This window comes from Petaurus breviceps, unplaced genomic scaffold, assembly GCF_028583685.1.
Source record: "Petaurus breviceps papuanus isolate PSGF00001 unplaced genomic scaffold, PetGlider_PUasm1.0 188, whole genome shotgun sequence".
Lineage (NCBI taxonomy): Eukaryota > Metazoa > Chordata > Mammalia > Diprotodontia > Petauridae > Petaurus > Petaurus breviceps.
In genome coordinates, this window is record NW_027185804.1 from 2,641,765 (window position 1) to 2,658,368 (window position 16,604).

Below are 16,604 nucleotides of genomic sequence, written 5' to 3' on the forward strand. Positions count from 1 at the left end.
TGGCTATTGAAACTCTTAGATGTGATCTACTAAAGCAACTGAATTACACATCTTGTCCAGTTTTTTAATAACTAGAGCACTCCACAAATCAGAAAGTGCTTTCCCACACATTGTCTCATTCAATCCCACAGCAATCCCAAGAGGGGAGCAGTAAAGAGTTTGTTTTCATTTTAAAGATGAGGAAGTTATGGCTCAGAAAGGGGAAGTGATTGGTCCAATGTCCCACTGCTAATTAGTGGGAAAGCCCAGACTGGAATCTGGTTCTCAGACTCAGAGATTTAGAGCAAGAGGGGAATTTAAATAGAGTACGACCCCAATCCCTCATTTAACAGACGAAAACAGTGCAGCCCACTTAACCAGAGAGGCTACATGACTTATGTGGCCCAAGGTCATGCAGGTAAGAAATAGAAGAGGTGGGATTTGAACCAAGGTCCTCTCACTCCAAATCCAGCATTCTTGCCAAATCCAGGGTTCCTTCCATTATCCTTCCCTAGTAAATGCTGTCCCTGCTGCCAGCCATCCACTTGTAGAAATGTACTGTAATGCCCTCCCTGCCACTATGGAGCCTTTAGGTTAGAGAGGAAGTAGAAAGGAAGTAGCATAACAGCTGAGGCAGACATATACTTGTCATAAGGTCAGGAGAGAAGGGGCTGCCAGGACCACTTAAGGGGAATATGTGCCTCAGCACATTCCCACTCATCATGTTCCAACTTAGGTGAACCGGGGCCAGGAGTCCATAAGTAATTAGACAGCTGAGTCCAGAGTTAAGTTCTAAAACTCCTGGGTTCTGGTTTGCCATAGATTCCATTCCTTGTGATCTAAATCCAAGTTCAGAGTTTCTGCCTTCTTGTCTAGTGAGTCAAGTATTGAGTGGGTATTCCTTTGTATACTTAAAAGGGAGCAACAGTGGGGAACTAAACAAACTCAAATATATATTTTCTAGAATTCTTGGATTTGGATTGACTCAATATCTGGGAGATTTTCAGGATTTAGAAGAGTAAAGCAGGATTTCAATTGACTGGTTTTATCATATGTTTTATTATTGTGCATTTTTCTTTGTTTATTTACTCATCGATCCTATGTTGATTAAAAACAACTGCATTCAGTATTCAAGCATGTTTACTTCCATGGAAAGCCAATTCTATTCTAGTGAGATCAAGTGACTAAATACTGAAATACAACAAGTTCAAAAAGGAACGAATGAAGGAAAACAAATGAAACTCATTAAGGCTCACTATGTTCTAAGCATCATGCTAAGCCTTGAGGAAACAATACAAAACCAAAGACAGTCTTTGCCCTCAAAGAATTTACTTTCTAGAGAAGAGACAACATACATGTGTGTGATGGTCAGGCAGAAACAATTTGGTCCAGAAAGTTACAGAAGAGTAGATTGGCACATCCCATTCAGGGACAATGGCAGAATTGATATATCCATGGTTCACAGTTCCAGAACTGGAGATATAGGGGAATAAGGGGGTGGGAACACATGCTATTGGCTTGCCAGAGCTTCAGAGGAGATGGACAAAGAGGAGGGAATGAAGTGAAGTATGATAGTTAAGGTTTTCCTGAAATAATGGTGCAGAAGATATAGTAGCCAATCAGGACAGTGGAGCCCCAGGACAAAAGTGCCTATGAGGCAGAGTTTCTAGTGTGGTTAATGAGATTGTGGAGAAAACAGCTAGAAACTTGTCAAGGAAAAAAATATTGTGAGCAGCCAGAAAGAAACAATTTTAATATCAGAGATCCACAGTTAGGACCAAACAAGATTTAGTGGCTTCCACATAAAAAGGAGCCATTTTGCCTTATTATGGAGAAAAGAAATGTAATGGCTTATTTTACTGACTTTTTTATGAAAGTAGAAAGACTTGTTTCAGGTATAAAGAAAGGAGTACATGGTAAGGTGTTTAGCTTCATTTCTCTTTCATTGTACACTGTTTCTGAACATCTAATTGTGTTCAATTGTCTAAATAAAATGCCTCCACAAAGGTTAAAAAAAATAAAAGGAGCAGAGGGCTTGGAATTTGATATTGTGGAAGGCAAAGGAGTTAGAATTCAACCAAGAATTAGCTACCCAGAAAAACTGAGTATAATCTTCAGGGGAAAATGAACATTTAGTGAAATAGAGAACTTTCAAGTATTCCTGACAAAAAGACCAGAGCTGAATAGAAATTCTGACATTCAAACACAAGACTCAAGAGAAGCACAAAATGGTAAACACAAAAAGAGTGATAATAAAGGACTCAATAAAGTTAAATTAAGCAATTAAACAATAAAATTTACATTCCTATGTGAGATGATACTTGTAACTCCTAAGAACTTTATCATTTTTAGAGCAGTTACAAGGGAGTCTACATAAACAGAAGGCATGAGTGTGAGTTGATTATGTTGGAATCATCTCCAAAAACAATGTAAGGGTGAGAAAGAGGGATACACTGGGAGAAGAGAGGAGAAGCAAAATGGGGAAAATTTTCTCATACAAAAGAGGCATGCAAATGGAGGGGAAAATAGCGGTGGAGGTTGGGGGCAATGTTGAAACCTCAGCATCATCAAATTGGTTCAAAGAGAAAAGAATACACACACACACACACACACACACACACTCAATAGTGTATAGAAATCTACTTTACCCAATAGGGAAATAGGAGGGGAAGAGGATAAAAGAAAAGAGTGGAGATGATAAGGTGGATTAAGGAAGGCAGTGATCAGAAGCAAAACAGACTTTTGAGGAGGGACAGGATAACAAGAGAGAGAGAAGAATAAACAGAATACAATGGGATGGAAAGTAATAGAGTTAATAGTCATAACTATGAATGTGAATATGATGAGCTCACCCATAAAATGGAAGTGGATAGCAGGATGGATTAGAAGTTAGAATACAGTAATATGCTGCTTACAAGAGACACACTTGAAATGTAAAGACATACACAGAGTTAAAATAAAGGGCTAGAACAGAATCTAATATGCTTCAAATAAAGTAAAAAAGAAATGGATGGCAATGGTGATCTCAGATAAAACAAAGGCAAAAATAAAACTAATTAAAAGAGATAATCAGGGAAACTACATTTTGCTAAAAGATACCATAGACAATGAAGTCATATCAAAATAATTTATAACAAGTTTCCCTAATAAAGGCCTCATTTCTCAAATATATAGAAAACTGAGTCAAATTTATAAAAATGAGAGTCATTCCCCAAATGACAAATGGTCAAAGGATATGAACAAGCAGTTTTCAGAAAAAGAAATCAAAGTTATCTATAGTCATATGAAAAAATATTCTAAATCTCTATTAATTAGAGAAATGCAAAATAAAACAACTTTGCTATTAGTTTAAAAAGGCCAAGGTCATCCATTGCAGCTCTAGTTGTCTTGACTTTTATCTTGCCATTGGACTTTGATGACTCTGGAGGAGAGAGTGATGACAACTTTGAGCAGCTCTGCCTCAATTAAATCCAATTCACTTGCAAGTCAAGACATCACCCTCATGTCATTGGTCCTCTTTGAAAATGAAAAAAAAAAACAACAAAACAACTCTGAGGTACCACTTCATACCTATCATACATGACAAATGCTGGAGGGGATGGCGGAAAATAAGTACACTCATGCACAGTTGGCTATAATTGGGACCTGATCCAGCCATTCTGGAGAACAATTTGAAACTATGCCCAAAGTGCTACAAGGCTATGCAAACCCTTTGACCCAGCAATACCACTACTAAGTCTGTATCCCAAAGAGATAAAAAATGAAAAGACTAATATGTACAAAAATATTTCTAGCAGCTCTTTTTGAGATATCAAAGAATTGGAAACTGAGGGGTTATTCATCATTTAGGGAATGGCTGAACAAGTTGTGGCATATGTTGTGATGAAGTACCATTGTGCTGTAAGCAATAATGAAGGGGATGGTTTCAGAAAAAAAAAAACATGGGGAAACATATGAACTGATGCAAAGTAAAGTGAGAAGAACCAGGAGATCATTGTGCATGACAATGTTATAATGATAATCAACTGCTAATGACTTTGGATCAATACAATGATCCAAAAAAATTCCAAAGAACTGGTAATGAAAAATGCTGTCCACCTCAAGAGACAGAGAAATGATGAATTCTGAGTGAAAACTGAAAAATAATTTTCTCACTTTATTTTTATTGTTTTTTTTATACTATGGCTAATGATTATTGATATATGTATAATTGATATGTTGCTTGCCTTCTCAGTGGGTAGGATAGTAGAATGGAGAAAGAGAATTTGGAACTCAAAATTTTAAGAAGAAAAGAATGCTAAAAATAAATAATACATTTAAAAAGTAGAAAGAAAATAAAAACAGTTGAAAAGTAGGAAGGAAAGTAAAAAAAAGAGGCACAATTCACCAGCGGCTCAGAGCTAATTTCCTAATTGGATAGATACACAAATCTACACATCACCACGACAACAATTTCGTACTGCCCTGCAGAGAGGTAAAAGTAAGGCATAAAATGTCACTCACTCTTTACAACTGTAGAGAGCACAGCAGTTAACAATACTTACACACAACAGGACATGTACAAACAGGATGAATGGGGGACTCCCCCATCCCCCCTGGCGGCTACAGCAATAGCTGACATTTATGCAGCACTTCAAGGTATTATTTATTGATGTGGACATGGATAAAGAAATATCAGTTCAGAGGTTGAGTGACTTACCCACGGGCATGCTATCCAAAACATTTCAAAGATGAAATTTTCTCCTGACTCCAGGGCAACCACAAGCCACTATTTGAATACAATGACCACTTCAACCTACGGTATGTGTCCACTGCTATTGATTCAGACAGCTCTTATCATACTGTTTGTAACTCCCAAACTCTGGTGCAGTCATATTTCTTTTCCTGCCTCTAAGATCTAGGTAGTTTGGTGACAGCTGAGATCTGACTAATAGTCACTAGTTAAATAAACTCAAGCCTAGCATCCTCTGAATCATAATGTAACCCATAATAGCTCTGAGAATACTCTTCCCAATTCCCACTACCACAGATGAGTGCTGGTTGCATCTCCCACTCAAATTTCTAGGGATACCCCCAAGAACTCAGATATGACTCTTCAGTGCCATCAGCTCAAACACCCACCAGTGAATTTTCCCTCAAGATTATCAGTTAAGAATCAATTCAATATTGGGGGCAGAGTCAAGATGGTGGAGTAGAAACAAGAATCAATTTAATAATTCAACCTTAAGAGTTTTTGAAAAGGGGTTGTTTTAACAAAATTGTACAATAAAAGTAATTGGTATAAAACTTCTCCCCAGGGGCGGCGAGGTGGGGCAGTGAATAGAGCACCAGCCCTGGAGTCAGGAAGACCCGAGCTCAAATCTGGCCTCAGACACTTGACACAATTACTAGCCACATGACTTTGGGCAAGTCACTTAACCCCAATTGCCCTCCAAAAAAACTAAAAAAAACCACCTTCTCCCCAAAAATCTGTAACACAGTGTCCCATAAGAACGTGCAGAGTCCAGAGAAAAGTGGGCCTAGTCTTAGAAATTACATGTGAGGTAAGACAAAGCTCTTGTTTGCCAGAAATTCTTTCTTCCATTTGTGGAATGCTTGAAAAGTCTTCCTTACATGTAGTAAAATTTCTTCTCTCTGCTCCTCATGAAGCCATGAATCTGTGTCTAATCTGTCCTTGGCTTCAAAGGCAAACATTGCCATCAGTTGATTTGGGAATAACACTTGTACTCTTTTGGGAATATGGGAAGTCCAACATCTTTTGAATCTGGAAAAGTCTTCCTCCTGCCAAGAAGTGGGGAGGAGACATAGGCCAAGACTTCTCTCTCTTTCCAGGCAGTTCTTCCTCAGGGGTTTGCTGAAATTCTCTCTCTCCCGGTTCACCATTCACTGGAATTCCTAGATTCTAGAAAATTCTATTCTGTTATAAAAAATCTAGAGGGTATGAAAAAAAATATCTAAGCTTTCTGCAACTTCCAGACTAGAAAAGAACAAAAAGGCCAATGGCTTGTTTCTAGGAACCATATAACTTTGGAGAGGGATGAAGTCTTAAGACCTTTCTCTTTACAGCATGATATCTCATTCAACACCATTAGCAAAAAAAAAAGAAACAAATCACTGAGTTCCCCCACATGCAAATGAAGCAAAGAGGCTATGATTATTGCTGACTGACCTCTCTGAATGCCTCTAAAGCCAACTAGCTACCCTCTATGTGATTAGGCAAACAGAACCAGGTGGAGAATGTCTATACATGGTCCACCACCTCTCCAAGGCATTTCCCTTACACCATCATCCTGGAAGCAAGCTCCCTTGCATGCTGTACATGGAGAAGGTGCATCAGTCAAGCAAGTGGCATCTACACCTGTGTCAGACTCCCTTAATTCTAGCGCCTCCTTTCCATTGATCATTTTCAACTTATCCTATGTATATCCTATGTGTATATAATTGTTTGCATATTGTGTCCCTCGTTACACTGTGAGCTCCTTGATGGCAGGAACTGTGTTTTCCCTTCCTTTGTACCCCAGTGCTTAGCACAATGCCTGGCCCATAGTAGGTGCTTAATAAACGTTTGCTGACTGACAGAATAAAAAGAAAAATCAAGTTGGAAAAAAAACTTTGCCTCAAATATAACTGATAACAATATTCAAGTTACATGAGGAATTGACATAAAGTGACATAAGACCATATCCTTAGTTGATAAGAGGTACAAGAATATGAAGAAACTATTTTCAAAAGATTTGCAAGCTATAAATGACCACATGAAAACAGGTTCCAATTTACTTATTATTGTAATGAGAAAAGCAATTTTTAAAAACTCTTAAGTTTTACCTAATACCATGCAAATTGGCAAAAAAAAAAAAGACAGAAAACTGAAATGTTGGAGGGGCTGTGGGAAGAAAGGCACACTAACATAAAGTTGGAGGAGCTGTAAATAGTACAACCAATCTGGAAAGCAATTTGAATCATGTCAGGTGTCTAAGATGTTCGTAGTCTTTAGCACAGTGATCTTACCCCTATACATACATATCCACAGTAATCTTACCCCTATACACACATACCCACAGTAATCTTACCCCTACACATACATACCCACAGCAGCACTCTTTTTGGTAACAGAACTGGAGACATATGGCATGCCCATTGATTGGGGAAAAGGTTAAACTAACTGTGCCATATAAAAGTCATGATATGTTATAATGCAGTAAGAAGTCACAGATATGAGGAATTCAGAGAAACATGAGAAGATATTCGTGAACTGAAGCTGGGCATAATAATCAGAACCCAAACCATCCCTAAAAGAAAGCCAAGATCTGACCAGCTGAAAAACCAATAATGATCCAGGAAAGCAAATAATGAAATATACCTCTCTCCTCCAAGGGAACAGACTTAGGGAAGAAGGTTGCATATATTGGTCAGACAAAGTCACTTATTGGTTGTTTTGGATTAACTGTTTTTATTCATTACAGGGGAAGTTTCAATTCTATTGAAGATGAGGGGGAAGGTTTATATTCAGGAATAACCGCAATATAAAACTCAAGGTTATTAATAAGACTTTTAAAAATGAATAGTGCCTCTTAGGCAATGCTCTTGATTCTAGTGTAAGGTTCGCCTAGATAGGTAAGGGCACAGTGTTCCTGGTCTACAAAAATGTATATCAAAGATGCATCTACAAAGCACAAGGGAGAGTCAATTTGGAAACTAACTGGTTTTCTTGATTGATTCAGACCATATCAATTAATTAGACAATTGTTAGTTATACTCTTAATTTGTGGCAAGATTCCCCAACTCAAATGATGAATTTGAAAACTATGGTGAAAGAAGTACTCCACTGTAAATTGGGAGACCTAGGTTTGGGTCCTGGCTCTGTCACTAACTACATGACCTTAAACAAATAACTTCTCTTTTCTTGGCTCAGTTTCCTCCTCTCTGTCACACGAGGGAATTGGACTTGATGATCTCAAATGTCCCTCCTAGCTCTGATATTCTGTATTATAAGGCCTCCTCCCACTCTGATTTTCTGTGATTTAAAGTTCCGTCCAGGTGTGACATCCAAACTCTCTTTGCATAAACCTCCCGTTAAAGTCTTCTTCTAATCCTTCCTGATAGAATAGAGGTGACCCTGGACTCTGGAAAGCAATGCCAGCAGAGCACAAGCTCTGGCTTGTTAGTGAAGCTACAGCCTCACTAAGTGAAGAAAGACTCATTACCCAAAGTTTGGCTGCAGAATGAAGAGTTTTTCAGTCACAATAACTCACAGACTAGATACTAAGATGGAGCTGAAATATAATCTGTCTCAGTAGAAGGAGTAGAAACCCAGGGGGTTCTCTGATTCCAACCAATAAAATCATGCATCTGTGAAATATTGACATATTTCTATCCATGGTGAGTATCCCTCTCTTTATAAACTTTTGAGAAATATCCAACTGTATGGTGCAATAGGATGTACATAGAAATATGAGTTAAGACTTGAATCAACTAGAATGGCCTAGTCCCATTCTGCCACTAATATTCTTGAACAAGTCACTGCTCATTTTCAGGCCTCAGTTTCCATATATTAAAAATGAGAAATCAAGTCAACAAACAATTAAGTACTTACTATGTACCAATCACTGTGCTAATGCTAAGTTCTGGGAAGGTTGAACTAGATGATTCATTTTTTTCTTTTTTTATTAGTTTATTTATTTTTAGTTTTCAAAATTCACTTCCATAAGTTTTCAATTTTCTCCCTCTCCCATGCCCCTCTCTCCCCAATAAGGCATGCAATTTTATATAGATTCTATATATACATTCCTATTAAACATATATTCACTTTAGTAATGTTGTATACAAAAATTATAATGAATGGGAGAAACCATGAGAAAGAAAACACAAAACAAAAACAAACAAAAAAAGAAAACATTCTGCTTCACTCTGCATTCAGACTCCATAATTCTTTCTCTAGATGTGGATGGCATTTTCCATCACGGGTCCTTTGGAATTGTTTTAGGTCCTTGCATTGCTGAGAAGGACTAAGTCTATCAAAATCAGTCATCCCACACCGTAGCTGTTACTATGTACAATGTTCTCCTGGTTCTGCTCACTTCACTCAGTGTCAGTTCATATAAATCTGTCCAGGTTTTTCTGAAGTTCACCTCTTCATCATTTCTCATAGCACAATACTATTCCATTACATTCATATATCACAACTTGTTCAGCCATTTCGCAGTTGATGGGCATCCCCTCAATTTCCAGTCCTTTGCCACCACAAAAAGATCTGCAACAGATATTTTTGTGCAAGTGGGTTCTTTTCCTATTTTTATGATCTCTTTGGGATACAGCCCTAGAAGCAGTATTGCTGGGTCAAAGGGTATGCACACTTTTATAGCCCTTTGGGCAGATGAACTAGATGATTCTGAAGGCATTTCCAGTGCTACTTCTCTGAATGTACCTTCAACCAGACCACCACCAGCACCACCCTCACTACCCACTTTAATTTAATATTAGTTTGTCTCCTGTGTGGGTATTCCAACATGCAACATTTTCTCTATCCCCACTTCCTAACAAAGATTCCTTCCTGATTCCAATTTCTCTAAAGAAAAATATATCCATCCATAAGGACCGAATTAATAATATTAAATCCCATTGTTACTGGACCACCCTTCCAAACTATAAACTGTAACTACCAGTAACTTCTGTTTCTGAGCAACTGCTTGTACTAAAGGTACTAGAGAGACAGAACTCTAGCACAAGATGAATTTATAGACTTTTTACTTTTTTTAATGTTTGGAATGATCTTACTGTTTGGTTTGACAAATATTATATTTTGATTGGTGCATATCAGCATATTCACAAAGCTCACCTGGAATTGGTGCTCAGGGAAGGAAAACCTTTCTAATATGAGCTGTTTCAAAGTGTAATGGGTTACCTCATGAAGTAACAGGTTCTTCATCACTGAAGGTCTTCAATTAAAGGCTAAATGACTACTTATAAGGAATGTTATTGAGGAAATTCCTATTCTAATATAGGTTATACTCCTTGCCTATGGAGGTCCCTTCAAATCCTGAGATCCTGTGATTCTTTGATATGTGTACCTGTCCATTATATCTTACAAATTATTTTAAGGGAGGTGGTACCACTTGGAAAAGAACTGTGTGGTCCCCATAGATCCTGTGACAGACTACTACAGCCCAGGGGGCTGTAAGCTCTCTTCTGTTTAGAAATTCAGTTCTAGGCTCCTGCAGGTACCAAACTGGGTTCCTCTCTATGGTGAGTGACAGGCATCCCCACAGGTAGCCAATTACCCCTTCCAAGGCTTGGCTTACTACTGCTTCAAGAGCTCATCTTTACTTGGTCTAGGACTGCATCTAAGCCTTCTCTCTATGCTTATAGACTCTCCTATTTATGGAAACTTATGCCTACCTAGGAGTATAATTTCAACATGCTTACTCTGCCCTTCCAAATGGAGTCAATGTCAGTTCTTCCACACCTCACTGGTTGGCCTTGCTAAAGCAAGAATGGGTTTCCCATCTGTCTACAGAGCTGCAGGCTTCTCTCCTTAGTATCTCCCTGTGCCAGCATTAGTAGAACCAGACAAAGATTTGAAAACTACTAGATTTTCTTTTATATAAAGGGAAATAAAGTAACAATGAAAGGACAGTAAACAATGGCAGAGAAAATAGTTCATTGGAAAAAATGTGGCAACTTGTGCTGCCAAATGCAGAAGTGGACTAAGCTTTTTCTCACTTTTAACTCCTCCCTTTCACAGGAGAGACATCTTGGTGCAGTGATCACATTGTTTCACCATCCACCATTTTCAACTCTTGAGAATTTCTCCAGTACCTTACAGATCCAAGAGAAAGAACACACCACCAAACTCTCAGTAGGGAAGGAGAAGGGAGCAAGTATCTGTCTGGAGATCAGATACGACACTTGACCCTGAAAACCCAAATGGTACAAAATGGAGAGCTGACTTTCTTCCTTCAGCTTCTTTATCCCAACATTTTCCAAAAATCTAGTTGCAAAAAAGCCAAGTATAAAAGATATCATTCTAGTGGTGAATTCCAGAGACTCTTATCTTCCTAGAAATATTATCTGGGCTGAAGCCCAAGAACCCAGGGCTCCACTTATATACCTAATAAATTCATACACATGAATCAAGGAATGGCCATTGGCCATGAAGTAAAAAGCCTGAGTTCTTGTTCTGGTTTTGCCACTAAGTTGCTGTGTAACCTTGGACAAGACACTTCTTCCTTGAACCTTGATTGTTCCATCTGTAAAACGTAGTGAGGTTATAACCAGGAGCAAAGGTCCTTCCTAATTTGGCATTCTGTGTTCTACATTCTAATGTCCACTCAGCCTCTGACATTCTATGACTAAAATATTTGAGTAGTGAATCTTTTTTTAAAAAAATTCAGGCACTGGTATAATGAGTTTCACAGTGAAAAAGTTCCCCCTATCAGTACAGTCTGATTAGCAACTATTCTGCAATTTCTAGTGTTAGAGTTGTCTGTGGGCACTGAAGGGTTAGGTGACTTGCCCGTGGTCACACAGCTAATATATGTCTGAAACAGGACTTGACTCCAGATAATCCTGACTCTAAGCCTGACTTTCAATATACTATGACATGATTCTTCTCTATAAATCTTCATATAATGGAATTTCACTCTCTATACAATAATTTATTGCTCATGGACAAATAATAATATTTATCTATCAAGCTAATATGTGCTACTATGTAACTAAAGATATGTTTAGTAAATGATTGAATTTAATGATTAAGGTTTGTGATGTTTTCTTTTCTGGCAATCAGGGGAAAAGCAGAACTATACAGGAGTTTCATAATCAAATTCTTAACCACATAAAACTTGTCTGCTGTCAAGTTTTGTTACAACCCTCCAAACTTGGGCAAGACTCTCCAAGGTTGGCAAACAGGGCAAAGTTTGAGACAAAACCACTCCCTTTGAGTAACTGCCAGGAATGAACTTAGTTTGGGGTGAGAAGCAAAAGAAACTCAGCTTTTTCCCCTAATATATGGTGGCTCTCTGTTACTTTAGGATTTTATTTGAAGCCAGAGCCCAGCACTCTAAGTAATCTAATTGAATGAGAGAGAGAGAGAGAGAGAGAGAGAGATTCTGAGACAGCTAGGAAACTGAAACTTCAAAGTTTCCTTCCACTCTGCTGAAGAACGTTCTAAAATTCAAGAAAAGAATTTGAAGGTGTGAGTCTGTTCAGAAGAGAGTTCAAGATAACACCTGAACTAACCTTTACTAGTTTCTGTTTATCTAGAGATAGTTGACCCCTACCTAGCCTTCCCCCCATATCATCCTTTGTAATAAAGAACAAAAAAAAAGAGAGGAGAAAAAAAGCAGTTCAGCAAAACTATTGAATACATGAATGGAATCTTACAAGAGTATAAAATGTTCCACACTCAAAGGCCCTCATTTCTGCAAAGAAGGGAAGGAAGTAGCTTTTCTGTACACTTCTTTGAAATCAAGCTTGACCACTATAACTACAATGTTCCAATTTAAGTTTTTCTCAGGGTTAATTTCCTTTACATTTTAAAAAATTCTGAAATTAACAAATAACAAATAAAAGAGGAATTCCCATATACATAGTAGGACACAGAGCAGGAAACTGCACGTTTCTATGTGCTACTTGCTTTTCTTTTCATGTAATATAAGAAAGTTAACATGTAACTTTCAAAGTAACCTGCTTGTCTGTGATCCTTTCTGGCCTTCCCTTTGTTTCATCCTGTGCCTTTTTAAAAAAAAATCTTCAAATACTCTCTTTTTCTTTCTTTGCTTTTTTTGGGGGAGGGGGGCAATCATATTCCTTGTTTTCCTCTCCTTCCTACCTCCCCACCCCACTGAAAGGAAATAAACAAAACCCTTGTAACAAATAGGAATAGACAACAAAAAACAATTAGCCAAGTATGAAAATTTGAGTCTTATTCTACATCTTAAGTCCATTACATCTCTGTCAGGAGATGGGTAACTTGCTTCATGATCATGGAATCATGATTGGTTATTGTAATGATCAGAGTTCTTAAGTGAAATAGGCATTTTTAATCATGAGCTTTCACTCCACAGAATCCTGGTATCGAAGTTATAACAAAAAGAGCTCCTGTTTCTATAATATTCTCAGGTTTGCGAGGTGCCTTCCTTATGGTACTGACAGGTAGGTAGGTAGAACATGGTTATCTGTCTTCAATTCTCACGTTAAAGCTGAGTTTGTCTATCTTAATATTGGAGAAGATATTTTCATCTCAATATTTTACAACTCCCCTAAAAGGAAAGGCACTCTGAAGCAGTGATAGAGAGGTGGGCTTAGAAACAGGAACACTTGGGTTGAGGTCCTGCTTCTGAAACTTACTAGCTGTGTTTCTCTGAGAAAGTAATTTGATCTCTGTTTTTCAAGCAACTCTTTAAGATTTATCTATGAAATTAAACATAGCTTGCAGGGGTATCCATAGTGGAAGTTCCCTGTAATGATTTAGTCACAGATCCCTTGAATATCCCTAACATCATGGACAAGAATCACATGGGAAAAGGAAGTGGGAGAGGAACTACAATCTGGTTGAAAGACTGATCAAAATGAGAAAATTATGGAGCCAGTGAAGTGCTAAGTATGTTTCTAAGGGCTATATGCTATATTTCTTTCTTTTTATGTCTTTTAGAATCACCAGTTAAGGGTCTTGGAATGGCTTCAAAATAGGAGAACTAGAACTCAAGTGGAGCTAACTGGCTTATAGATTCCCTCTGGGAGCCCCAAATCAGTTTAATGAATTCCTCAATCAACCTGATAAGATTGCAGAGTTGTGCATCTTTGTCTAAAGTTATCTGAGGGAAAATCCTTCAGAAATGGACCCAGCCTTTGTTAAGACACTGGTTCCCAGTGCCTGAGACTCAAAGAGATCTACAGTAAAACCAAGTGCAGTTGATACTACATCCTATTTCTTTTAATCTCCAAGTCTCCCTCTTATACTTTCTCTGGAGTTGAGGGGGCATGGAGAGGATTTCTCCCTTCCCCTCTTCCCAGGAGCAGTTAATGGTACCTGTGTGAATCCAGGTAGTTTGAAAGGGAAGTTCATGGAACTAAAGTTCTTAGCTACCTCCTGCCTTTCTACTTCCTTTTTTGAATATTTGTCAGAGAAGAATGTTCTTGAGAATGGATTTTCCATAGAAGTTTAAGAATTCCTAAAAGATACAGAATTTGAGTAGTCCAGCACCAGAATCCTAAAGGGAGAATTATCAAGAGCAGAATGATCCTTGATCTTATATATGTGTGCTAGTCCCCAATATAATATTTGAGAGATTTGATGGAAAGATTTTTCCCAATTGCTAGCTTTCCTTCTTATTCTAGTTGCATTAATTTTGCTCATGCAAAATCTTTTCAATTTCATGTGACCAACATTTTTTATTTTATGTTTTGTAATCATTTCTATCCCTTGTTTTCTTAAGAATTTACTTCCTGGAAAATATGGGAAAATTGGAACACTAATGCATTGCTGGTGGAATTGTGAACTGATCCAGTTGTATGAACTGGAGATCCAATTGTGTGAACTGGAGAGCAATTTGAAACTATGCCCAAAGGGCTATGAAAAATGTGTATACCTTTGACCCAGCAATACCACTTTTAGGGCTGTATCCTAAAGAGGTCATACAAATGGGAAAAGGACCCACATGTACAAAAATATTTATAGCAGCTTTTTTTGTGGTGGCAAAGAACTGGAAATTGAAGGGATGCCATCAATTGGAGAATGGCTGAACAAGTTGTAGTATATGAATATAATGGAATACTATTGAGCAGGTGGACTTCAGAAAAACCTGGAAAGATTTATGCAATCTGATGCTGAATGAGGGGAGAAGAACCAGGAGAACTCTCTCCACAGTTAACAACCACATTGTGTGATGACTAAGTTTGATAGACTTAGCTCTTCTTAGCATTCAAGGATCTAAGACAATTCCAAAAAATTCATGATGGAAAATGCTATCAACATCCAGAAAAGAACTATGGAGTCTGAATGTAGATCAGAGCATACTATTTGCCCCCTTTTTTGTTTCTTCTTTCTCGTGGTTCTTCCCATTAGTTCTAATTCTTCTCTACAACATAAATGATACGAAAATATGTTTAATATGAATGTATATGTATGATATGTATGTCAAGTTGCATGCTGTCTTGGAGAGGGGAAGAGAAGAGGGGAAGAAAATTTAGAACTCAAAGTCTTATGGAAGTGAATGTTGAAAACTGAAAATGAATTTTAAAAAAGTAACTTCCTGGCCATAATCATGAAAGGTAACTGATATGGTCATCTTCTAATTTTTTTTATGGCCTAACCTTTAATATTCAAGTCATATATTAATTTTGACCCTGTTGTGAAATATTACATAAGCTGCTGGTCTAAACCTAATTTCTCCCAAAGTTCCCTTACCTTCTAAGGAAAATATGATGGGCAACTTGAGTGTCTTATCACTTCTATGTTTGTTCAAGAGCTTCTGTGAGCCCTTTATATCTTGTGTATTTTCCACGGTAGATGAAATAAAAACTGTCCTATACCCAGTGATGTGCTGATAAATGTTTAACAACTGCCCCTTCAAAAATGCACAACACACTTTTAAGTTTAATCTGTTATCATTTTCTCCATCATTTTCTTTTTCTTGTTAATAGTATTTTATTTTTTCCCAATTACATTTAAAGATAGTTTTCAACATTAATTTTTGTAAAATTTTGAGTTCCAGATTTTTCTCCCTCCTTTCCTTTCCACCTCTCCCCAACACAAGCATTCTGATATAGGTTATACATGTACAATCATGTTAAACATATTTCCACATTAGTCGTGTTGTGAAAGAATTAGAACAAAAACTGTGAGAAAGAAAAAACAAAAAAAACAACAACAAAGTGAAAATAGTAAGCTTCGATTTGCTTTCAGACTCCATAATTCTTTCTCTCGATATGGTTAGCATTTTCCATCACAAGTCTTTTGGAATTGTTTTGTATCATTGTATTGCTGAGTAGAGCTGTCTATCATAGTTAATCATTGTACAATGTTGCTGTTGCTATGTACAATGTTCTCCTGATTCTCCATCACTTTCTTATGTCTAGACAATTGACAAAACAATAAACCAAGCCCTGATTTGTAGCTTTATTTGCAAGATGTAAGTGCTTACACTGAAAATTGAACAACTGGCTCTCAAGCTGGTACTGTGTTTCCCCGATAATAAGACCTATCCCGAAAATAAGCCCTATTGAGATTGCTACTGTAGTGAAGGTGATCCCCTGCGCTACATGCTACATTATGGTACCCTCAATATGCACCATCCCCCCTCCCACCTCCACCGGGAAACGCACGCCGCTCTCCGAGCTGCATCCAATCAGAGCTGCAGCAGTGAGCGCGTCATCCTGTTCTTCCCCAGTGATTTGCTTATTGAATAAAGGTACATTTTTTTGTTCACATTTACCTGTTTATTAAAATTGCTGTCAATGTTCATTAAAATAAGCCCTCCCCTGAAAATAATCCCTCTGGTGTTTTTCTGTCCAAAAAAATTAATAAGACAGTGTCTTATTATCGGGGAAACACGGTACAAGCTAGTTCAAGTACACCCCTGTAATGAGAATGTAAATTTTAAAGATCTTCCCTGCCCCTAGGCTAA